Source organism: Accipiter gentilis, unplaced genomic scaffold (genome assembly GCF_929443795.1).
Source record: "Accipiter gentilis unplaced genomic scaffold, bAccGen1.1, whole genome shotgun sequence".
Taxonomy (NCBI): Eukaryota; Metazoa; Chordata; class Aves; order Accipitriformes; family Accipitridae; genus Astur; species Astur gentilis.
In genome coordinates this window covers 515,000-540,638 of record NW_026061041.1, presented here as the reverse complement: position 1 = coordinate 540,638, position 25,639 = coordinate 515,000, and the positions used below count along the sequence as shown (strand labels likewise).

At 46.5% G+C, this 25,639-nt stretch overlaps 1 long non-coding RNA gene across 2 annotated transcripts; it reads left to right on the top strand.

The window, feature by feature from the left end:
• The first annotated feature begins 3,056 nt into the window (after positions 1-3,056).
• LOC126037314 (uncharacterized) lies at positions 3,057-24,463 on the top strand. Of its 2 annotated transcripts, none has more exons than XR_007505607.1 (3): positions 3,057-3,283; positions 3,954-4,052; positions 24,429-24,463. It is a non-coding gene; the product is annotated as an uncharacterized LOC126037314 (long non-coding RNA). The 2 variants fall into 2 exon arrangements; XR_007505606.1 differs by lacking the exon at positions 24,429-24,463 and adding an exon at positions 4,351-4,385.
• The last annotated feature ends 1,176 nt before the right edge of the window (positions 24,464-25,639 follow it).

The window sequence follows — 25,639 nt, the reverse complement described above, 5'->3', positions numbered from 1 at the left end:
CTGAGAGAACAAGATGCTTGTGCTATCAGAATAAAAATCCCCAAAGAAACAAAAGAGTTTACCTTTCCCTTGGAAAAGTTACTTTTGAGTCAAGATCTGCTCTTTTTCTCTCCCAACCATGAAATCTCTCTTCAGCTTAAGACTCTCTTCTACTGCAGTAGAAATTTAGTGCACATGCTGGAACCTGGACAGAATCTTATTTAAAAAAACAAACAATACAATAGTACTACAGTGGCTAGAAATCTTTTACGTATTCTGATGAAAAGACTCAACTTATTTCTAGGAAATAAAGTGTTTGGGGCCAAAGCCAACACATGATGTTCATGTAAGGTTAAATTTTTATTATTTTTTTTCTTTTTTTAAATTGATATATTGAAAAAAGCTGGAGAAGGAAGCAGGGACAGAAATGAAAAACCATTCAGGGAGTCAGTGGTATAGACTGTCAGCACGCAACCTAAATATTGTAATTGCAGATCACATAGTCAGAACAAGCCAGTCAAAAGTAGCACACTCCCTGGGAGAGGGGCAGGAGTCTCTTCCCCCTTGTCTTTCAAGCCAAGACCCAACTAGCAGAAGGCAGCTTTTCTGTCAGATAAAGCAAGGCAAAAGGATCATGTACAGCAACTTCCTTGCAGCCTCTTGCTCCTGAGCACCCTTCTTCACCTCTTTTCTTTCTTTCTCTCTTTCTTCTGGTGATGGGAAGGCAAAGCATGTTCTGTTCCTGTGAGCCCATACTGCTTGTCCCTACAGTCACAGCAGGCACCTGTGATTCCTCTCCGAAGACATTTACGCATAGAAATCAGTTGAGTGGTGTGTTACGGAAGCATAAGCTGCAGTGGACGTGATTTTGAATCAGTTATTGTTTTGCCCATCACGACAAAATAAAACCAGCAATTTCTTACTTTATAGAAATCCTCCTAAAGTAGTAGTTGCCCCCAATCGCTGTCAAGTTTTTGTATCACAGGAGAACAAATGCAGCCAAAAGAACATCTTCTCTAAAATGACCACTCCGAACTGCACAAGCAGGCAGGCACAGGCAGCTCCCGATTTAATTAAGCGTATGTACACAGCACCACTTAGTGGTGCAAGCGGAGTCACCGCTGATAGGAATGAGAAGCTTGAACACCAACCTTCCCTCCCCGGCCCCCTGGACACTGCAGCCTGATCTTGACAAATTGACCGCCTGGATAAAGAAAGCTATCTGGCAACTAAAAAGATCCATTGTACTTTTCTGCTCAGTACACCTAAAGATACAGATTCACCCTCTAAATCTCGGCCAATTTCTTGAATACCACCAACACTCAGAACGGGTTTCAAATGGCAACGTGGCAGGACAAAGTAATAAATACTTATCCTTAAGTCTGCTAACTTTCTAAACCTTTGCCTAGACCTTAAGGAAATGTAAAAACAAACAAACTACTGCAAAGTTCAACACGCAATCCACGCAAAGTTAAGGCTATCAAGTAGGAACCTGATTACGAGTATAAATCATGCAATAGCTACTCTATGACATGGATGTCCTGAACAGATCATCCTCTACAGTGTAAGTCCAAGGTACAAACCCATCAGCACCTCCTTCCCTCTCTGTATCGCTGTGGTTACCTGCTCTGTGCCCAGAGCCAAAAAGAATCCCGACGTTGGAGTTACTGTTCCTTTTATGCCCAGCCCCATACTTCTTTCCCGACGGAGAGGTGACGCACCTGATTTGAGGTGGAGTGCAGACAACCTTCTCATCTAGTGCTGGGCAGTTTATTTGTCCCACAAACAAACCCCAGGAAAGAGAATGCACAGTTGGACGGGTGCACTTGAGATTTTGACCACGCGGTAGCACCGTTAACTGCTGAAAGAGCAGGACTCTCTGCCGCTCCGTGCCCATGTCACGACTGCCCTCACGTCCCCAGTCTGCACCCAGCTCCTCCAGGGTGTGCAGAGGGGCTTCCAGCCCTGGCTCAGCAGGCGTCCACATAAGATCCCCCAGCCAAGAGGGGGGTGTATGCTCACCTGCCACATCGATACCGTGGGTACATTAAAAGCCACCCCCCAACCCTTTCCCCAGGAGTGATTGGGGGAGGCTCTTCAGTCATCTGGCTGTAAACCCCCTCCCCCTCAGGGAGACCAACATCCAGGCATGCCTTGCTCTAACTCCCCAAATCCACTGCCCTCCGAGGAATAAAAGGCGTCTGGGCCACTCCCCCGGCTCTAATCTGCAGATATGCCTGGCTTCCCAGAAGTAGGCTGAGAAAGCCAGCATTAAGGCACTCCTTCCCACGCCCAGATCCACAAAATCCTCAGAGAAAAGAAGAAAAATAGCCACTTCACTGCAGCATGAAGTAAATAAACTTGGGGGACACAGGAGGCCAGTTCTCCTGGGGTCAATGGAAAGGAGGGCTAGATGCAACGTATCTGAGGATTTTCCATGTGCACAGCTGAAACAGCCATGCCTCAAGCAGGGATGCGTCCCATTTATGGCAGTTCCTCCCCACTTCTCATCCCCAAAAGACAAACTCGGGCCTCTGCCTTCTCCGTGTGTAGCTCCCCACTCCCTTCAGCATGGAGCTGCGAGGCTCGGGGTTTGTGGAGAACCACAGGTGGGAAACCGAGGCTACTAATGGTGACCACAGAGAACAGACCAGCTCGGAGGGGGCGAGGAGGGCTGATGCACAATTTCTACGTTTGAATTTGTTGGGAACTTGGCGGGAGTCACAAGCTTGCAAGCCACAACCCACAAGCTTGCAAGGCACAACCCCAGCTATCCAGGACATGGGCTTCCCAAGATCACAAACCTCCGGGGACGGGGACGGCGCCTGCGCCGGCGAGCGAACGCCGGGCTGCCCCAACGCGAAGCACGGCGCATGCGCCCGGGAGGCGCGTCCGCACGGCTGGTCGGGGAGCGGGCGCAGCGGGAAGCCCGCGGAAAACCACGCGAAACCGGCAACGCTCCCGAGTCTGACCTGGTCGGACTCCGGGGGCCGCGAGGACTACGCCGCGCCCGAGAGCCACGCTGCTGCCCGGCCGCCGAGTCCGCGAAAACTACAGCTCCCGGCATGCCCCGGGAGGCAGCCTGCCCTGCTGCCTGACGCCGAGGGGACGCCGCTTCCGTTCCCCCCCACCTCCCCACGCCGGCGCAGCGGCAGTTCCCGCCGAGCCCCCAGCGCCGCTCCGGGTAGCTCCGGCACGGCGCGGCCCCGCTGCCGCTCCGTGCGTGCAACACGGACCCCGCCGTCCTCCTCGGGGCTTTCCCCGGGACCCGCCGGCCGACTACGCAGCCCCGCCACGGGGCCCGGTGAGCCCCCACCCCCGCGCGCCCGTTCTCTCAGCCGCCCTGTCAGCGCCCCCCCCACCCCCGCGCGCCCGTTCTCTCAGCCGCCCTGTCAGCGCCCCCCCCCACCCCCGCGCGCCCGTTCTCTCAGCCGCCCTGTCAGCGCCCCGCCCCCCACCCCCGCGCGCACGTTCTCTCAGCCGCCCTGTGAGCCCCCAGGGCTCCCCCTCGGCCTCGGCACCCCCACCTCCCCCGGGCCACCCCCACCTCCCCCGGGCCACCCCCGCCTCCGACGTTCGCGCTCCGAGGGGCGCCCGGCCCCGCTCACCTTCTCCCTCGGGGCAGCCGCAGCCCGGTCACTGCTCAGCTCCGCTCCTGCCTGGGCTCCCGGCGGCCCCTCCCCCGGCAGCCCCTCCCCTTGCCAGGGAGGGGGCGTCGCCATCAGCCTCTCACTGCCCGCACCTGCGGCTCCTCCAGCCCCGGCCCGCAGCTGTGGTACCGAAACCCGCAACCAAACCCCTCACCACCAAGGTGAAGTGAAGCAGCAGGCACTGCCTTGACTGAGTGACAGATGTCAAGAGTCATCTGATGTGGAAGAGGTGTTAACTGGGGTCAAAATACAGATTTTAATACCCATCTTATTTTAGTTCTAAGACTTGGCGATTGCCAGGTATCATCTTTTCAATTTCCCCAGGTCCACCCGCGAGCGAGGCCACAAGGGAGATTTCTTCCAGAGAGAGCATAGAGTTATTAAGTCTCAAGACCACGATTTGCTTTTCTCCTTCATGAAGAGGTGAGTGGGTCATATAGCATCACTAGTCACCCAAGCAGTTAAGCCTGAACTTTTCACCTGTCCTTTAATGCCGTCAACTCCAAGCTAAATTTTTCCCGTTATTAAGAGGGGACCAAAGATCATGTGAAGTATTATTATCCTTTCTACAAATACACCCCCATCTTGGAGCTTTAGCTACTAGAGAAGGTCTTGGGAGTTTGGGGTCAGAGGAGCTAGCTGCAAGTACAAACTTTCATACAGCTCTGTTTAGGATGTGTGATGTTTCTCTGGTTGTCTAAACCGGTCTAAATTTCCACAGATGGTCCCGACTCTGGGTGGCTCTAACAAGGATCCTGGAACTCCAGTAAGTTCTAAACATCGTTTTATATTTTAAACATGATCCCAAGTTCCTTTTTGCACTTGTCTCTACGGTTTTGGCAGCTGACAGCCCCGAGGGGTGCTTGTACAAGTTTCTCCCGAAGGGCGAGTAAATTAATTCTTTTGTCCGTGAGGTGGATGGTTTGGTAACGTTATAATTCACAACGCTATAATTCCTTCTTTCAAATTTAAAAAAAATAATTGCCTTTTAAATCCATCCAATTTAATCTGCTAAAATGATTCTCGTTGTTCTACCTCTTTTCTCAAGTTTTGGTTAAATTCAATGTCAGTATTCTCCACGGAACTAGATTTTCATCTGACTTTGGAATCGGAAAGGCAGGCTGTTACCGAGGTTAAATTCTGTGTCTTTACAAAACTTTGAATCAGTTACAAAACTAGATTATTTTTTTTAATTCAAATTACAAAACCGGTTAATATCAAGATGAATAGTTCAAACAATAATTGTTTCATTTTGTTTATCTCATGTTTAGAACCCCTCAAAAAAAACACATACACCCTCTAAACACACAAAAAGATTATTGCCCTCGACAATATTCCTAATAGCAACCCCAACATTATAAACTTTACACAACTGTTTTCCCAAATAGATAACGTGAAACTTACTTATAGATTTTCCGTTTTAAAGGGACAGTTTCTTTAGACTTCCAGTTTCTTGTTGGGTGCTTGCTTTATTCTCGAATAATGAAGCCAAGGTTCTTCTCCCAGACCTTTACTGCTACAAGTGTTGTTAAAATGACTCGATACGGTCCTTTCCACTTCTCGGTGATTTTATATATATTCAGTCTCCTGGTCGGAAGGGATGCGCTGCTACGTCCAGTTCTAAGGGTCCAGCTGTGGAGACATACTGACAAAGTTCTTGAAAAGAATTGCTTAAAGAAATCATAACACCTTTTAAAAACATATCTCCAAAGGCACTCAAGATACTCAGAACACAGGACTCTTGATATGGTCTTTCATACAACATTTCCTAAAGACTTGGCTTTTCTTTCTCTTCTGGCTATACTCCGATTCTTAATAGAGCCACGGGTAACGCTTTAACCCATGTGAGGAGTGAGGTTTCCTGACAAATTTTACTCGACAGTTGCTTAAGGATATAGTTCATTCTCTCTCTCTCTCTCTCTGCCCACACACTTGCTTGTGGTCTATGTGGGGTGTGATAGTCTCAATCCATAGATAATACTTGGCTCAACTTGTCTCATAATCTTTGCTATAAAATGAGGGCCATTGTCAGATGACATTCTTACAGGCACCCCATATTTTGGTATTATCTCTTTGAGCAAGACTTTGACTACTTCCCTTGCTTTGTTGGTGCGACAAGGGAAAGCCTTGGGCCACCCAGTAAAGATATCAACTAAAACTAGGACATATCCTTATTTTCAAGGCAATTCTATAAAATCAATTTGCTAATATTCTTCTAAAAAATTTCCTTATTTAATAATCCCAAAGATGATCTTATTACTGGTTCGGGGATAATTTTACATATACATTTCACATCCACTTATAATTGTTTAAACAATCTTTGTCATATTTCGCTTTCTGTTTCCCAGTATACTCTGTGATGTTCAATGGGGCATTTTCTCTTATTATTGTGGGTGGGACTATTATTCGACCTGTCGGTGTTACAGCCTATCCTGTTTCATTTTGTTAGCCTGCAATCTAATAATTAATTCTTCATCTTTTTCATTATAATTTGGAGTTTCTTTAGGCAATTTTATACCTTTCTCTGGAACTAGTGCTAGGATGCCTTTTTCTGCAGCCTCTTCAGCAGCTTTATCAGCCAGTCGGTTACCTGCGTTAGGACCGGTCTTACCTAACGGATGTGCTTTACAGTGCATCATCGTGACTGCTGTTGGTTTTTGAATGCTTTCTAACAATTTCAGTATTTGTTCTGCGTGCTGAACGGCGGTTCCTGGTGCAGATAACAGTCCTCTTTCTCCCCGTATCGCTCCATGCGCACGTACCACTCCAAAAGCATACTTTGAGTCTGTCCAAGTGTTGACTCGCTTTCCTTGACTTAGTTCCAGAGCTCGAGTAAGAGCTATCAATTCAGCCTTTTGGGCAGAGATCATCGAAGGCAAAGTTGGCAACGCAAGTACCTCCTCAGTAGTTATTGTCTATCTCGATAAAACGTTTTCTTTCACAGATGGAACCGCTTCCGTCGGCATATAGTTCCCAATCTGTTTCTTCTAGTGGCACATCTCAGAGATCCAGTCAGCTGGAGTAAACTCTTTCGATTGCCTGCAAGCAGTCACGTTCCAGTTCTCCTTTAACTCGGTCAGTTGTTGAAAACGCAACAGGGTTAACGGCGGTAGTAGTTTTTAGGTAAACATCATCTTGTTCCAGCAACAACACCACTTGGTATTTCAGCATTCTGCTAGGGGATAACCAGTGCCCCCCTTTCCGTTTTAGCACAACAGTTATCATATGGGAAACGTACAGTAATCCTTTCTCCTCAGGCGAACTTACGAGCTTCCTGGATCAGTAGCACAGTTGCAGCGACGGCTCTCGGACGACTAGAGCATCCCAGACTCACGTTATCCAATCGCTTCGAGAAGTAGGCCACAGCTCGCCCACTTGGCCCTAAATATTGGGCCAGGATACCCAGAGCTCTACCTCTTCTTTCACGAGCAGAAAGTTCAAGTGTCTCTTGTGAGATCTGGCAGACGCTAGGGCTGGCACCCCTATTACAGCCTGTTTCAATTCTTGGAAGGTAGCTTTCTCGGCATCGGTCCAATCCGTCGTTTGAGGTTTTGAGCTGCTCCTATAAAGGTCAGGCCAGCAAGCCACAATTTATAATCTACAGGTGACACCACTCGACCATTCCCGGAAATGCTTGTCATTCATTTTTTTAGTCTTAGGTTCAGGGAGACGACACATTGCCTCTTTTCTCTCAGTTCCCAATTGTCTCTGTCCTTTTAGGATTTTAAAACTCAAATTTAAGTTTCTTCTTTCTGGGTTATTTGGGTTTTTTTCTTTTGACACTCGATATCTACTGATTCCCAAAAAGTTCAAAAAGTTAAGAGTTAACTTTGTGCATTGTTCTTCCGTCTCAGCTACCATTAACAGATCGTCCATATATTTCAGCAAGATTTCTTGATTATTTTCTTTCTTCCAAATCTCTAATTCTCGTGCCAATTGATTTCCAAAAATGGTAAGACTATTCTTAAAGCCTTGAGGGAAGACTGTCCACGTATATCGTGTTTTTCTCCCAGTCTCAGGATTTTCCCATTCCAAAGCAAAAACCTCTTGACTATTGGGATCCAAGGGAATATAGAAAAAGGCATCTTTTCGGTCCAACACTGTGAACCATTCTCATTTCTCCGTTAGGGTTGTTAACAAAGTATAAGGATTTGCTACGACCGGATGAATACCTTGTACTATTTGATTTATTGCTCTGAGGAGGTCTTGAACTAATCTATCATCTTTTTCATCAGCCTTTTAAAAGGCAAGATCGGGGTGTTATATCTGGATTCACATTCTATTAACAATTTGTATCTTAAAAATTTTTGTATTACCATTACTAACTCTTTCCGACTTTCCGGTTTTAGGGGGTATTGTTTCATTCTTACCGGATTCGATCCTGGCTTTAAATCAACTCTCACAGGTTCTGCTTTTTGGATTTACCGGGAACTTCCCAGTCCAGACGACTGGAATGACAGCATTACACTTGGACCGGTATAATCTTCTGCTTTCGGTAAACATCCTGTTAACAACAAAGCCGCTGCTTCGATACGTTTAGTTTCTGGAATTAAAATTTTAAGCTCTCCATTTTTAAATTTAATTTCTGCCTCTAAGTTCTCAAATAGACCTCTCCTTAACAGGAGTTTAGGAGAATTTGGCACATACAAAAACTGCCGAGTGACCCATTGCTTTCCTAATTTCATTGTTAAAGATTTAAAGAAGGGTCTAGTTTCTCGTTCGCTTGTTGCACCAACACCACCAATTTCTTCAAAACTTAACTCTCCCTCTGAGGTATTTAAAACTGAAAAGGTGACTCTAGTGTCAACTCAAATTCAATTTTCTGTTCTCCCAGTTTAGCTGTAACCAGAGGTTCTGCTGGGAGACTCCCCTCCGGTCCCCGTCCGATACGTTCACTTAAAAAGAACAAATCTACATATGGCACTTTATTCCATTTACTCTCTCTCCTACAAAACAACAGTAATTGCAATATAGTATTGTAACTCAAAGTTCTGTTTGTTTACCATTTTTCCTGCAGTTCACCCCAACGTGCCAATAAACATCCCAGCGGTGATGTTTCTGGTAACTTTTCATCAGCAGTTCTATTTCCTGCACTCTTATTCTTAAACAATTTTGCTAATGCCATTATACTTATATACATTCAAATACCAAATACCAAACAAATGCAAACGACAGCTGTCCCAAATAATACACAAAGTCCAACCCAGCAATAGCTTTCGCTTATGACTTACGGGCAGACGCCTAGGCTTCCACTGCAGACGGCTACCCTCCAAGCCCCAACCCTGGGAAGCTTTCGCCGCGCCTCACGGGCAGGCTTTCCAAACAAATTCCAAAGAAGCAGCGCCTTACCTTTTTTCCAGGGAGCGCTGCGAGGAGCTTTGCGTGTCGAGGGTGACGGTTCTCCCCGAGAATACCTCGGTGCCGGCCGGAGCTCGATCGACACGCCATCTCGTCCAGTCTCACTCGCAAGGTCCCATTTGGGTCGCCAAAACCGTTACCGAAATCCAGAATAAAACTCCTTAACGCCAACGTGAAGTTAAGAAGCAGGCACTTTGTTTATCACAGCGCTGGGGACATGGGGGATCGCTCCTCCAAAGGCGTGTCCCGCTTAGTATCAAAATCCATCAGTTTTTACAGGCTTTTCCCGTCAGGTCATTGTTACCTAAGCTCCTTCCGTAAAAACGCATACTATGCTCGTTCTTAAATTTAACCGTTGTAACGATCGGTCCTGTGATTATATAACCTTATCAATATTCTTATTTAAAAACAATCATTGGTCAGTGACACTTGGCTCTGCTGACTGGCATCGTCGATACTCAAATCGAGATGGGAAGGGTAAGGGGGTTTCCAAGCAGCAAACTGGTGTCCACGACGGTTTCCTTAGTTTCCTGAAACAGAACGTAGGAAAACCAGTAACTTCCTGGTGAGGTTTCTAGGGTTAGCTGTTCCAGACTTTAACAATATTACGGTTCCTAGCGTCACGCATAACACAGCTCCTAAAGTTTCTATGGCTACGTTTCAAACTTAACAATCCTATACGTTACGCTTCACAATTTTACTTCTTAATCAAACCTAACTCTTCTATGTGATTAAATGTTGATTTCTTTACCAGAACATTTGCAACAGCTGGAGCCCAGCAGGAACAGGGGGGGCACGGCCCGACCCCCCCCAGCGCCTCACCTCCTCCTCCTCCCCTGGGCTCCCTCACAGCCCCTCGCCCCGTGCAGAGGGAGCGCAAACGCAGCCCAGAGGGCAAAGGGGCCGGCCGGCCAGCGTCTATTCAGTCAGTCGCGCACCTATCGAGTCCTGCCAGCGAGTCTGCTCCGGGGCTCGGGGCGCCCCCCGGCGCTCCCCCTGCCCCTCGGACACCTCTGATAGCACATTTCCATACGTTCTGTATGGCACGTCTAAATATTTGGGTGGTTTTAATACTTTGTACCAGCTGTGGTTTGCTGCTAGGTGACTGTAAAAGTGAGATTTGGTAAATAATGGTTAGAAATCTTATACTAACGCTACAACTGAAACAACAGACAAAAGTATAGCCGAGCAATTAACTAGCAGAGGTAGGTACTCCTAAGTTTTGCAGTTCTTTGCTCTTATGACTAGATGTTCCCCTGTAAGCTAAATGGGAACAATGCTGAAACTGACCACATGTGATTGAAACTGCGTTAAGCTTCAAGATCAAAGAACAAGGACAAGAATAAAGACTTCGAGGACAGCCAGCAAGAACTTCAAATGGGTCGGTGGTCGCAAAAGCAGCCCTTCGTCTCAAATGGATCCTTCCTTGCACGTGATCGGATGTAGGCAGTGCTATGATAATCGGTTGCCATCGTTTTTATGTATATGTATACTCATCTGATTAATAAGCAATTAGTTATTCTATATAACCTGTTTGTGCTAAAGCTGTGGCACGCACACTAGGTGGAACTATCCCCCGTGCATCCAGCGCTGCAATGAAGAACGCCTGCTTTCTAAAACTCCAAAACGAGTCTTAGGGAGTTTCGTCGACCGGCTTTTCAGTATCAGAGGTACAAGGGAGGAAAGGAAAAAAAAAAAAAAAAAGCAAAAAAAAAAAAAGCAGGGGTGTGGGAAAGAGAGGGGACCAGGGGACGGAGGGGGCAGGGAGGGACCACAACACCGAAGAGGGGAGACGGGGCCCCGAGGGCCCGGGGCTCACCGCAGCTCTTGTTCTTGGCGCTGTCAAGAGACTTTGCCAGTTCAGCCGCTTCTTTCTCCTTCTCTCCTCCCTTCCTCTTCTGTAACTCCAGTCGCTTGGCTGTCCTCCGCATAACGGAACACGCGAGCCCCTCGCAGCTCTTGCGAGATGAGGCCTCCTAGACACGTAGCCTCGCTGGCTCGTTCACTACGTGGCCATACCGTGCTGCTGGTCACGCATCACCCTGGCGGTCTGACCTGCTGTGGACTACGAGGAGGGATCCTCCCACACCCACAGAGGCAGGGTCCCTCTGGCCTGCAGCGGGAGGCAGCTGCCAGCCAGATGGCCTTCCGTTTCTTCTTCTTTACCTTTCCGTGGCCTCTCCAGCTTCAGCAGCTCCCGTCCACAGCCAGTAAGCGCTCCGCCTGTCCCTCTGCGCCGTGAGGAGAGGGAGGCCGGGCAGAGACAGGCCACGCGAGCCTGAGGCTGCTGCAGTCAGCGGCATCCCCGGGGATGAACGGACAACCGCACTCACGGCGTGGCCTCTGGCAGAGGGAAAGAGGCAGCAGCGACCGTTATTACCGCAGCTCCACCCTGGCCGGAGCCCCTCCGTCCGCAGGGGCTTCCGCGGACGGACGCCGCTCCTTCCCCGCGCCGCTGCTAACGGCACCCGCCTTAAGGGAGACTCGAGAACACCGGAGGGCCAGCTTGCCGCCCTCACGACAGGGCTCGGGGGCTGCCTGCGGCTGCAGCACAGGCTTCAGGGGAGGGGCTGCAGCTGGGGGCAGCCGCAGGGGCCGAGCGGGGCTGGGGAAAGGCGCCGGGGGAGCTCCGGCGACTCGGGGAGGCGCCCGCTGGCCGCGCCTGGGGGGTGCCCGCCTCCGTCCCCTCTTCCCTCCTGTCGGCTCTCGGGGACCTGCCCGGCGCTGCCCTGGCCCGGCTCGCCTCCGGCGGACCGGGAGCCTGCCGCGGCGGCCGCTTCGCAGCTTCCCGTCCCGCCGGCCCCGGGCGGCCAGCGGGCAGGAGGCACCCGCCGCCGCCCCCGCCGGAGGGGATCGCTCGCCTCACCCGCGGTCCTGGCGCTCGCCCGCTGCCGCCGACACCCGCGCCCTGCGCGCCGCCACGCTGCTCCCGGGGACCGCGCATGTGGAATATGGAGGAGGGAAAGGAGGGAGGCAGGGCAGGAGATAGGAGAGCAGGGTGCGCAGGGCGAAACAACTCGCGTGGGTTAAAAACTCGTGTGGGTGAAGGGGGTGGGCTGGAGCAGGAGATGGGGGTGTGCATGGGGGAGACACGGACCTAGTGGGGAGGGTAGGTGAGGGTACAAAGGTGCACGGGGGGGGTACTAAAACCAGACGTGCTGCTTCACAGAAATACGGTCCCACCTGAATTCAGTAGTAGGCTTTCTTCTGTGCTTAAACATTAATCAGGCATTTAAAAGCTTCAGTAGACTTGCAAACTGAAACCTCTGACAATTTACGTAGTCTTCTAATTTCTGATATCCAGGATATGTGAAAATAAAACTCTTAATTCAACAGTTTTCACCGAGAATGATGTGTGTTAATCTAAATCACACAAAGTGAATAATATCATGTTAGCCATGTAGCCTTTATTAAGAGGTTGAAATTACCTTCTCGGGATCTTTTAAGCTTCTAAGCGCAAAATAATTAGTGTAGCTCACAGATGTGGAAGAGAAATCTTTTGGTATCATAACCAAAGTAGTCTTCTCCTCTATGAATGGCAACACAATCTGTAATACTGCATCGACACCTCAAAACCCATTCTGTCTCTCCCCTTTTGTCATCCAATGTTGTCTTTTAGATATTTCAAGAAATTCCTTCATTGTCTATCCCATAAAATGAGAAGTAGATTATTACGGAAGAGCTCCACAGATAAAAAGTTAATGCATTAGACTAACTGTGATATAAAAATTACTGGAGATATATTTATGTGTGATGTTCTGATGAATTATCTAGTTGTTTACAATTGCTAGGACTTCTCTCAGCGGTAAATCACTGGCAATGTGCACGAACACAAGAAACTCTTCACGGGGCACATTCATCCTTTATGCAATTAAATGAAGTTTTTAAATCACAAAAAGATTTGGCTGTTACACAGTCTGTGTAAATTACATGATAGTAACCCAAACCACAAGACCATGTCTCTCCTACTTTGCTCTGTTGCAGAAGAATCTCAGCTTGCAAAACACATCAGTTTTCTGTAACACAGATAACCAGGGTTCACACAGTCAGACTTTTCAGTCAGAAGGCCACAGAAAGAATCATAAAGAGACCGAGTATCTTTTCCTTAAACATCCTGTTTACAGACAGCTATGGTACCTCCAAGTGCTATGAAAGTTACTTTCTCTAAAACTATCTTCCATTTAGTTTTCCTTTTTTTTTTTTTTTTTTTTTCCCTTTTCTTCCCCTGAAAACAATCTTATAGCTTAATCCTTATAGGATTTTTTTCAAGTTTTGTTTTTTTCTAACGAGTATCAACACATGAACACTCTAAATAGTTTCAGGAAGGTCAATATTTGCTACAGTTGCACTTGATCCAACATCCCACTTTTTTTTCCACCAAGCAAAGGAGTTCAACCAAGTTTCTTTCAAGAGCCATACAGGAGAAAGTACAGATTCTGCTCTGTCTGCTAACAAGCAGGCGAAGGAGCTGCTACCGATTTGAAAACTGTAGAGGCTCTGCTGTGCCCATTTTGAACTGGGGAACAAAAATAGTATTTAGGTCCACTTTTTCTCATTTGCAAAGCAGATCCACTGCCTTGGGAGACTGACCAGAATTACCTGGAACAAACATTATTTTTGCCTAGGATCTGTTTGTTAGTTGAGAAAACAATCACTATGTCCCTGTGATAATATATTACACGATTTCATCAAGACATTTCTGTCTCAAGGGGCCCAGTTGTATTTTATTTTCTAGTAACACAGCATCTATCCAATTCCGGTCTCTGACTTAAGAGATGAGCAACATGCAATTTCTTCAATGTCTACTTATCACGTGAGGAAGTCAACAAACCTCTTTTCACAGTTACAAGCACTTTTCAAAGACCTGACAGTTCCCTCAGGTCATCAACTGACCCTGAAAAAGTTGCAAAAAGGATCAATAAATGTGAGAAAGACCTATGGTATGAGGGAACCCAGACAAACCGGTGCAGCAGCTTTCTTCCCTATTGATTGGAAGAGAATGCTGTTTGGCTGCTGCTTCTACGGATAATCCACAAATTATTTGCTATTCTTCTTAGCCAAAGGGCTAAGGCAGTACCATCAGCAACTTCATAATAAACCCTGAAACAAGCAGCAGATATTACAGCTCCAAGTCTGAGGAAACAGCATCAATGATTAAGACAGCTCTAACATGGAAGGCCTGGTAAGTGGCAGTGGTATAAGGCACTAGCAATTTATCAGGGCTCTCTTTCAAATGCTGGCATTTTCTGTGACTTGGATTTTGCCTATTGTTATGAGATCATTACATCACCTATCACACAAGTGTAGCTTTGTTAACTTTCAAAGAAAAGCTGCTAGACAATATACAACACAAAGTTAGACAAGCGAGGGAAGTACACAGGGATTTCACAGGCAATCTGGAATTGGGCACCCGACTTGAATTCCCGGCTTTGAAAACCTCTCTCCAAATGACTTGCCATCCTTTCACTAAGATCCAGCAGCAGTTCCCTCCTGTGCCTCATGCTCTTCTTTAGTCAGCCAAAGCCCACGGAGCTGCACTGTAAGCTTGAAGACGAGGATGCCAGCTGCGTGTCCTATTTCTGTCACCTAGTTTTTACGTACCGTTTCTTGCTAATCAAAAGGCCCAGTGATTCCTCCTCACACATCACACTGGAGTTAGTACGTCCAAGCATTATTTCTGCCGCGCTACATGTGCACGGATTAGCTGCTGAACCCTCCAGATGATGTACTGCTTTTCAAGAAGGGTGTAGTATAACTGGCGAGGGTCTACAGTAAGTCCAAGAGGGTGCTCAACGATGTACAGGAGTCTGACTTCAAAGCATAAATTGAAAAACAGCCGCTTAACCTAGAAAGGGCAATACTGAAGAGAAAGAACAATGTTTAAACTCTAAAAGGTAGCTATAAGGAAGAACTTTTGTGTGCATCCACTGCACACAGTTACACGGAATCATGGGGCTTAAATTACAACCTGAAAAACTTAGGGTATGTGGCAATCTTTGCAACAGTAGTAATAATTACAGGAAATGTTTAAGAATAAATTAGGCAAGCGTTTGTCAAGAATGGTACAGAAAGTTGATCATTCACCTCTAGAATGAGAGCAACACTAGACTATCTTCAAAGGTTCTTCTTTCCCCACTGCTGTCCCTCTCCGTATTTCTACCCTTAAACACAAGCATCATCCTCAGCTCTGCACTTACAATTATATCTGCATATGCACATGTCTAGAGATGCACATTTATTTCTTCGTTACACAGGTGAAGGAGAGTACTCAGAGGTAAGCCAATTTACATAAACAGCTTTTGAAAGTTAAACACCTCAGCTTCTTGCAAAACGTAAGCCCAACAGAACACCGGGAGCGGTATGTAAATCCTTATGCCAAAACTGCGTTCTCTTAAATCTTATGAAAACCATTTCTAACATAAAGCCTGACCTGACTGGTCTATTTTCTGACACTCCCCTTCTCTGTCATCAGGTACTTATTAGATACTAAAACAACTGACGGGGCAAACACCATAACTAGCACAATAGCTGACTTCCGTAGCAGTTGCATGTCATGTCTGAAGAAATGTGAGTTTAGTAGGTGTATAGGTAGATACACATTCAGAAATGCACAAGAACTGAAAGGAGTAATCTGTAACTGGTAGACTAAGAACACTGCAATAGCATGCAATGTAAATCAACATGCACCTATAGGGAAGGGAAGTACAGAAACATTCTTCTGGATTGAAAAAAAAAAAAAAATACGCAGCAATGGTAGGAAAGGGTACTTGGAACGTGCCACTTTCAGTCCACTGAAACAATGTCTGCAACAGCAGTAAGAACACTGGCAAACTACCTTCTCTGTTCCACAGGGCCTTGAAACCCATACGCATTGTCTGTTGCCAGTTGCTGTTAGGAAACAAAGGTGCTGCGATCAGTAGAAGCGTGTAGAACACCGAAAATGAAACTTTTGAGTATGTCACATGCAAGATCCTCATTCTCCGTACAGTCTACAAGGTTACACAATTGTAAAATACTTTGTAAGAATGAGAATCCTGACGTTTGCCTTGGATTAAAAAAGTTTTTAAATTCCGCTTTGTTTTGAGGTTTTTTTCCCCCAAGGGCTTAAAAATAAAAGCATCTTGGTAAAGTGATTTTCACACACTGCACAGACACAAGCAGTGTTTCTCCCACTGCGAGAGGAGTATAAAAATACTCTTATCTAATATGTTAGACAAGAGTGACCGAGGTCACAGGAGAATCTGTACTTTCCCACTGATTACAAGGAACGGGCCAGCTGCTTTGTGCCTCCTATGCAGCTGGAGCATGCAGGTGCCTGGTAACTTGTTCCGACCTATTGCATCTTAATCACATATACACGTAGGAATACCAAGCTGACCGCTTAGGTTTATCAGCCAAAACAGTTTACAGCAACGCAATAGTTTAGAGCAATTCAGGAAGTTTAACACTGAATTTAGGTATGTGCTTATATGGTTTGATGAACAGAGCTTCTATAAATGAAAGGGAAACAACAGAAGTTATTTATATGTGATTTCAGAACATACAAAAGGTATAGTCTACAAACCAAGTATCAAGTACTAGCAATATTTACCTGTTCAAAGGGCATCATGTAATGTCTCAGACTCAACAAGCATAAACTGACAGACTGTTATGATTTGAAAATTTTAAAAAAGTTCTAACAGTGTGCCCAAAACGGAGGTGTTTCAGTGTTGAGGCTAGACTCCTTGTCTCCAGTAAATACACATCTTAATTCTAACACAGGATAAAAACCGATTTATAAATGTCCTCTTGTAAAAATGAAACCGTTCCAATCACCCTGTCCACTCCTATTTAAGATATTAAATAGGGCAAATCAGAAGTAACTTGAACCAATCCCTCCCACCCAGCTATAAACCAGGACCATATACAGCCCTTGCAGACTACACAAGATCCTGTCTCATTCCAGCCACATCATTAGCATAAGCTGTGCAAACCCATGCAAATCAACAGGTTTTTCAGGCATAAAAGCAGACTCCAACAGCAGTTAAGCCACTTCTTACAACTGACAATGTCATACTTCCATCATTGATCATAGCACAAGAACAAAAGAGAATGGGTCTTAATTGTCCTTCATGAACTTGAGGGGCTGCAAGAAACCAGTGAAGTCACAAGCCTGGATTCTGTAACGTCGCTACCAGCATAATTTCCAGATCAAAGATCCGGCCTCCTGTTAAGATCATCAAACATAATTTTGAGTTTGGAGGACAGGTCATCACAACACTATGTTAGGTAGAGTATAAAACCTTATCATCAGATTCTCAGCTAGTTTAAGTCAATGTGTTCTGTGTGTTCCGCTGAAGTCAACGAAACTAAACACACTATCATATGAAAAAGATATTTCAGCATGCCTCAGACCTGGAAAACTATCTTGAAAAATGCCCATAACTTTTAACACAAATTCTCTGCACTTCCCACGATCTCTCAACAGCGAGCAGTAGTAAGACCCTAACAGTTACTTGCAACCTATTTCTTGCATAGCATTCATTTTTATTTTAATTTTAAAAGGGGCAACTAACACATAAGATTTTTGCAGCTACTCACAAAAATCAATAAGCAAAGACATTTGTTCCAAGATTTAAATTACTTGTACAATTTAAAAAAACTATCAAAGCTCTGTAAAGTAAAATAGATACATTTACCTACTCATGTAGGAAACTACAGACAAACTTCAGGAAATGACCAAAGGTGCAGAGGATAGGCTAATAGGCTAAGGTAGAAAAACAACAACAAAAAAAGAAAACCCAGGAGTTCTACAGAAAAATGAGTGAGCAGCCCACAGCACTGGCAGACAACAGATTTTTTTATACCCACTTCCTCCACCCCTTCTTCCTATTCCCTCCCTCCCCCCCCCTTTTTTTTTATAAGGGAAATAATTATTCTATTGTGAAACATATTGTCAGTGATGCAGTTGAAGCCAAAAGTTTACATGAGTTCAGGAGAGGATTAACCGAATTATAAGACGTGCCAACACAACTGCTATAAAAAGCATCTGCATCACGGTGAAATGCAAACAGCTACTCTGATAACGACACATTATTATTCACTAAATTTGCCTTTGCCTTTTACCCTGTTGTATAGTTACTAATGTTGAAAAGAGTCACTGCTGTGCAAGAAACTAAAACTTACAGCGCTTTATGCTCGGAGAGAACTGTGGCCCATCAGCTCGTGGCTGTGAAGCCTTACAACTTAACACGTTGCAGTTGCACACCAACAAGTTCTGAGGTGGACTGCTGACTGTATTCAATAGTCACAGCTTAGGTAGGAGGATATGATAAACCTTACTTATTTGCCTTTAACCGATGCTCCAAATATGTTAAAGTCGTTCTTAAAGCAGGTTACTGGTTTGATTACCCTTCATACAAAATCCTCCTTCAAATGGAGGTTTCTCTTCTCTTCTTTTCAGATTTAAGGCATGAACAGAAACCACACCTGCATCATCACTGAAATCAGTGCCTATTTTTCAATAAACTTTAGCAGCATCAGAATTCGTCCTCAAGTACCGTTCATAAAGCAAATGCTTCATTCTTCAAAACTTTTTTCAGCAAAGGTTAGTAATGCTGTACCACAGACTCTCACGCCCAGTCACACATGTTCTTCCCGAGACTGTTACGCAGCTTAGTATTTTAAAAATCACCATCCTAACTGCGTACCTGATACTACTGGTTCTCCCCTTTTTAAAGTCTGATGTTAAGGAAAAGCTGCAAGTCCTACAAAACCAGGCAGACTTGCTTGTTCATGCCAAAGAGAAAAAGGTTAAGCATTATTAAAAAATAAGACTATTGCCTACCTTTAAGTATCCATAAAGCTATCAACATGAACCGTATGGTGGCCTGTTAGCATCGCTATTTGAACACGGGCATGCAAAATGTCCTTCAGTTAAATTCCAAACTCTATGAAGTAATTGGTGGGCAATTCCCCAAGGATAAAACGTCTATCAAAAGCCAACAGTAAGCCAGAAATCTCTTTCCGTTTCATAGGGTAAAAAAAAAAATAAATACAGTGAATCCTGAAAAAAGAAATCGATATTAGACAGGGAACACCTATATAGTTATAGGGCAAGTAATAAAACATTTAGTGTTTTGATTTTTTTCTTTTTATTTATGTCATCACAATAGTTAGACAAACATGGAAACATTTGCAACAGCAATACTTGGGTCACTTTAAAATCTTGGTAACACTGAAATACAGGTCAGCAAAAACTAATGATGTGGGGAGGGGACTTTAGGTCTTCTTATTTTCATACACATTCACACACACACACATATATCTATACACACACGCGCACTCCACAACTCCAAAGAGCTATCTTAACTATGTCTGCCAGTAAACGGAAATAGTAGGCAGAAAGGAACCATATCCATACTAAGACAGTTAGCTGTGTCGTAAAACTGAAGATCACTGCAACCAGTGCCATCTTAAAGAAGAAGGAAAAAAAAAAAACAAACCAACACCAAAAAACCTGAAAGGAACCATCGCTGTGCATGTCATAAGCATGAAGTTATTTTAACCTGGTGACTACTCTGCTCTATACTTTAAGCATCGTGAAGTTTTTATGTGTTTTTAAGGTCTAAGGTTACTATTTTAAATGACCTACTTGTAGTGGCAGCCCAAGTAGCATTCTGGAGAACACCACAGTGCCCACAACTTCTACAGGTCAGTGCAGTCTGATCAAGCACTACATTTCTAGGGGAGGAAAACAAAAAACCACTACCGCTCATTTATTCAATTGAAAAGCTTATTACCTGCACCTTCCAAAGCAACAGGCTACAGGAACACTGAATGCAAAGTAAACCAGACCCATCTGGAATACTCTGACGTCTCAGCTCCAAGTTACACATCTTTCATTTCGTATTTGAAGGGATTAACAGCATTTGGATGCACAGAAACTGTCTTTACAGTGATGTCTGCAGACCTCCGAGTCACAAGTTAAAAATGTCTTCCTAAATTATAACAGTATTAGCACTTCCTCTGAAAGGAGTGGAAAAAACACAACCAGGGAAGGAGGAAAATGACACAACACCAAGGTTTTTTTTCCCAGAGATAACAAAATCCTGAGAGAACAAGATGCTTGTGCTATCAGAATAAAAATCCCCAAAGAAACAAAAGAGTTTACCTTTCCCTTGGAAAAGTTACTTTTGAGTCAAGATCTGCTCTTTTTCTCTCCCAACCATGAAATCTCTCTTCAGCTTAAGACTCTCTTCTACTGCAGTAGAAATTTAGTGCACATGCTGGAACCTGGACAGAATCTTATTTAAAAAAACAAACAATACAATAGTACTACAGTGGCTAGAAATCTTTTACATATTCTGATGAAAAGACTCAACTTATTTCTAGGAAATAAAGTGTTTGGGGCCAAAGCCAACACATGATGTTCATGTAAGGTTAAATTTTTATTATTTTTTTTCTTTTTTTAAATTGATATATTGAAAAAAGCTGGAGAAGGAAGCAGGGACAGAAATGAAAAACCATTCAGGGAGTCAGTGGTATAGACTGTCAGCACGCAACCTAAATATTGTAATTGCAGATCACATAGTCAGAACAAGCCAGTCAAAAGTAGCACACTCCCTGGGAGAGGGGCAGGAGTCTCTTCCCCCTTGTCTTTCAAGCCAAGACCCAACTAGCAGAAGGCAGCTTTTCTGTCAGATAAAGCAAGGCAAAAGGATCATGTACAGCAACTTCCTTGCAGCCTCTTGCTCCTGAGCACCCTTCTTCACCTCTTTTCTTTCTTTCTCTCTTTCTTCTGGTGATGGGAAGGCAAAGCATGTTCTGTTCCTGTGAGCCCATACTGCTTGTCCCTACAGTCACAGCAGGCACCTGTGATTCCTCTCCGAAGACATTTACGCATAGAAATCAGTTGAGTGGTGTGTTACGGAAGCATAAGCTGCAGTGGACGTGATTTTGAATCAGTTATTGTTTTGCCCATCACGACAAAATAAAACCAGCAATTTCTTACTTTATAGAAATCCTCCTAAAGTAGTAGTTGCCCCCAATCGCTGTCAAGTTTTTGTATCACAGGAGAACAAATGCAGCCAAAAGAACATCTTCTCTAAAATGACCACTCCGAACTGCACAAGCAGGCAGGCACAGGCAGCTCCCGATTTAATTAAGCGTATGTACACAGCACCACTTAGTGGTGCAAGCGGAGTCACCGCTGATAGGAATGAGAAGCTTGAACACCAACCTTCCCTCCCCGGCCCCCTGGACACTGCAGCCTGATCTTGACAAATTGACCGCCTGGATAAAGAAAGCTATCTGGCAACTAAAAAGATCCATTGTACTTTTCTGCTCAGTACACCTAAAGATACAGATTCACCCTCTAAATCTCGGCCAATTTCTTGAATACCACCAACACTCAGAACGGGTTTCAAATGGCAACGTGGCAGGACAAAGTAATAAATACTTATCCTTAAGTCTGCTAACTTTCTAAACCTTTGCCTAGACCTTAAGGAAATGTAAAAACAAACAAACTACTGCAAAGTTCAACACGCAATCCACGCAAAGTTAAGGCTATCAAGTAGGAACCTGATTACGAGTATAAATCATGCAATAGCTACTCTATGACATGGATGTCCTGAACAGATCATCCTCTACAGTGTAAGTCCAAGGTACAAACCCATCAGCACCTCCTTCCCTCTCTGTATCGCTGTGGTTACCTGCTCTGTGCCCAGAGCCAAAAAGAATCCCGACGTTGGAGTTACTGTTCCTTTTATGCCCAGCCCCATACTTCTTTCCCGACGGAGAGGTGACGCACCTGATTTGAGGTGGAGTGCAGACAACCTTCTCATCTAGTGCTGGGCAGTTTATTTGTCCCACAAACAAACCCCAGGAAAGAGAATGCACAGTTGGACGGGTGCACTTGAGATTTTGACCACGCGGTAGCACCGTTAACTGCTGAAAGAGCAGGACTCTCTGCCGCTCCGTGTCCATGTCACGACTGCCCTCACGTCCCCAGTCTGCACCCAGCTCCTCCAGGGTGTGCAGAGGGGCTTCCAGCCCTGGCTCAGCAGGCGTCCACATAAGATCCCCCAGCCAAGAGGGGGGTGTATGCTCACCTGCCACATCGATACCGTGGGTACATTAAAAGCCACCCCCCAACCCTTTCCCCAGGAGTGATTGGGGGAGGCTCTTCAGTCATCTGGCTGTAAACCCCCTCCCCCTCAGGGAGGCCAACATCCAGGCATGCCTTGCTCTAACTCCCCAAATCCACTGCCCTCCGAGGAATAAAAGGCGTCTGGGCCACTCCCCCGGCTCTAATCTGCAGATATGCCTGGCTTCCCAGAAGTAGGCTGAGAAAGCCAGCATTAAGGCACTCCTTCCCACGCCCAGATCCACAAAATCCTCAGAGAAAAGAAGAAAAATAGCCACTTCACTGCAGCATGAAGTAAATAAACTTGGGGGACACAGGAGGCCAGTTCTCCTGGGGTCAATGGAAAGGAGGGCTAGATGCAACGTATCTGAGGATTTTCCATGTGCACAGCTGAAACAGCCATGCCTCAAGCAGGGATGCGTCCCATTTATGGCAGTTCCTCCCCACTTCTCATCCCCAAAAGACAAACTCGGGCCTCTGCCTTCTCCGTGTGTAGCTCCCCACTCCCTTCAGCATGGAGCTGCGAGGCTCGGGGTTTGTGGAGAACCACAGGTGGGAAACCGAGGCTACTAATGGTGACCACAGAGAACAGACCAGCTCGGAGGGGGCGAGGAGGGCTGATGCACAATTTCTACGTTTGAATTTGTTGGGAACTTGGCGGGAGTCACAAGCTTGCAAGCCACAACCCACAAGCTTGCAAGGCACAACCCCAGCTATCCAGGACATGGGCTTCCCAAGATCACAAACCTCCGGGGACGGGGACGGCGCCTGCGCCGGCGAGCGAACGCCGGGCTGCCCCAACGCGAAGCACGGCGCATGCGCCCGGGAGGCGCGTCCGCACGGCTGGTCGGGGAGCGGGCGCAGCGGGAAGCCCGCGGAAAACCACGCGAAACCGGCAACGCTCCCGAGTCTGACCTGGTCGGACTCCGGGGGCCGCGAGGACTACGCCGCGCCCGAGAGCCACGCTGCTGCCCGGCCGCCGAGTCCGCGAAAACTACAGCTCCCGGCATGCCCCGGGAGGCAGCCTGCCCTGCTGCCTGACGCCGAGGGGACGCCGCTTCCGTTCCCCCCCACCGCCCCACGCCGGCGCCGCGGCAGTTCCCGCCGAGCCCCCAGCGCCGCTCCGGGTAGCTCCGGCACGGCGCGGCCCCGCTGCCGCTCCGTGCGTGCAACACGGACCCCGCCGTCCTCCTCGGGGCTTTCCCCGGGACCCGCCGGCCGACTACGCAGCCCCGCCACGGGGCCCGGTGAGCCCCCACCCCCGCGCGCCCGTTCTCTCAGCCGCCCTGTCAGCGCCCCCCCCCACCCCCGCGCGCCCGTTCTCTCAGCCGCCCTGTCAGCGCCCCCCCCCACCCCCGCGCGCCCGTTCTCTCAGCCGCCCTGTCAGCGCCCCGCCCCCCACCCCCGCGCGCACGTTCTCTCAGCCGCCCTGTGAGCCCCCAGGGCTCCCCCTCGGCCTCGGCACCCCCACCTCCCCCGGGGCACCCCCACCTCCCCCGGGCCACCCCCGCCTCCGACGTTCGCGCTCCGAGGGGCGCCCGGCCCCGCTCACCTTATCCCTCGGGGCAGCCGCAGCCCGGTCACTGCTCAGCTCCGCTCCTGCCTGGGCTCCCGGCGGCCCCTCCCCCGGCAGCCCCTCCCCTTGCCAGGGAGGGGGCGTCGCCATCAGCCTCTCACTGCCCGCACCTGCGGCTCCTCCAGCCCCGGCCCGCAGCTGTGGTACCGAAACCCGCAACCAAACCCCTCACCACCAAGGTGAAGTGAAGCAGCAGGCACTGCCTTGACTGAGTGACAGATGTCAAGAGTCATCTGATGTGGAAGAGGTGTTAACTGGGGTCAAAATACAGATTTTAATACCCATCTTATTTTAGTTCTAAGACTTGGCGATTGCCAGGTATCATCTTTTCAATTTCCCCAGGTCCACCCGCGAGCGAGGCCACAAGGGAGATTTCTTCCAGAGAGAGGATAGAGTTATTAAGTCTCAAGACCACGATTTGCTTTTCTCCTTCATGAAGAGGTGAGTGGGTCATATAGCATCACTAGTCACCCAAGCAGTTAAGCCTGAACTTTTCACCTGTCCTTTAATGCCGTCAACTCCAAGCTAAATTTTTCCCGTTATTAAGAGGGGACCAAAGATCATGTGAAGTATTATTATCCTTTCTACAAATACACCCCCATCTTGGAGCTTTAGCTACTAGAGAAGGTCTTGGGAGTTTGGGGTCAGAGGAGCTAGCTGCAAGTACAAACTTTCATACAGCTCTGTTTAGGATGTGTGATGTTTCTCTGGTTGTCTAAACCGGTCTAAATTTCCACAGATGGTCCCGACTCTGGGTGGCTCTAACAAGGATCCTGGAACTCCAGTAAGTTCTAAACATCGTTTTATATTTTAAACATGATCCCAAGTTCCTTTTTGCACTTGTCTCTACGGTTTTGGCAGCTGACAGCCCCGAGGGGTGCTTGTACAAGTTTCTCCCGAAGGGCGAGTAAATTAATTCTTTTGTCCGTGAGGTGGATGGTTTGGTAACGTTATAATTCACAACGCTATAATTCCTTCTTTCAAATTTAAAAAAAATAATTGCCTTTTAAATCCATCCAATTTAATCTGCTAAAATGATTCTCGTTGTTCTACCTCTTTTCTCAAGTTTTGGTTAAATTCAATGTCAGTATTCTCCACGGAACTAGATTTTCATCTGACTTTGGAATCGGAAAGGCAGGCTGTTACCGAGGTTAAATTCTGTGTCTTTACAAAACTTTGAATCAGTTACAAAACTAGATTATTTTTTTTAATTCAAATTACAAAACCGGTTAATATCAAGATGAATAGTTCAAACAATAATTGTTTCATTTTGTTTATCTCATGTTTAGAACCCCTCAAAAAAAACACATACACCCTCTAAACACACAAAAAGATTATTGCCCTCGACAATATTCCTAATAGCAACCCCAACATTATAAACTTTACACAACTGTTTTCCCAAATAGATAACGTGAAACTTACTTATAGATTTTCCGTTTTAAAGGGACAGTTTCTTTAGACTTCCAGTTTCTTGTTGGGTGCTTTCTTTATTCTCGAATAATGAAGCCAAGGTTCTTCTCCCAGACCTTTACTGCTACAAGTGTTGTTAAAATGACTCGATACGGTCCTTTCCACTTCTCGGTGATTTTATATATATTCAGTCTCCTGGTCGGAAGGGATGCGCTGCTACGTCCAGTTCTAAGGGTCCAGCTGTGGAGACATACTGACAAAGTTCTTGAAAAGAATTGCTTAAAGAAATCATAACACCTTTTAAAAACATATCTCCAAAGGCACTCAAGATACTCAGAACACAGGACTCTTGATATGGTCTTTCATACAACATTTCCTAAAGACTTGGCTTTTCTTTCTCTTCTGGCTATACTCCGATTCTTAATAGAGCCACGGGTAACGCTTTAACCCATGTGAGGAGTGAGGTTTCCTGACAAATTTTACTCGACAGTTGCTTAAGGATATAGTTCATTCTCTCTCTCTCTCTCTCTGCCCACACAC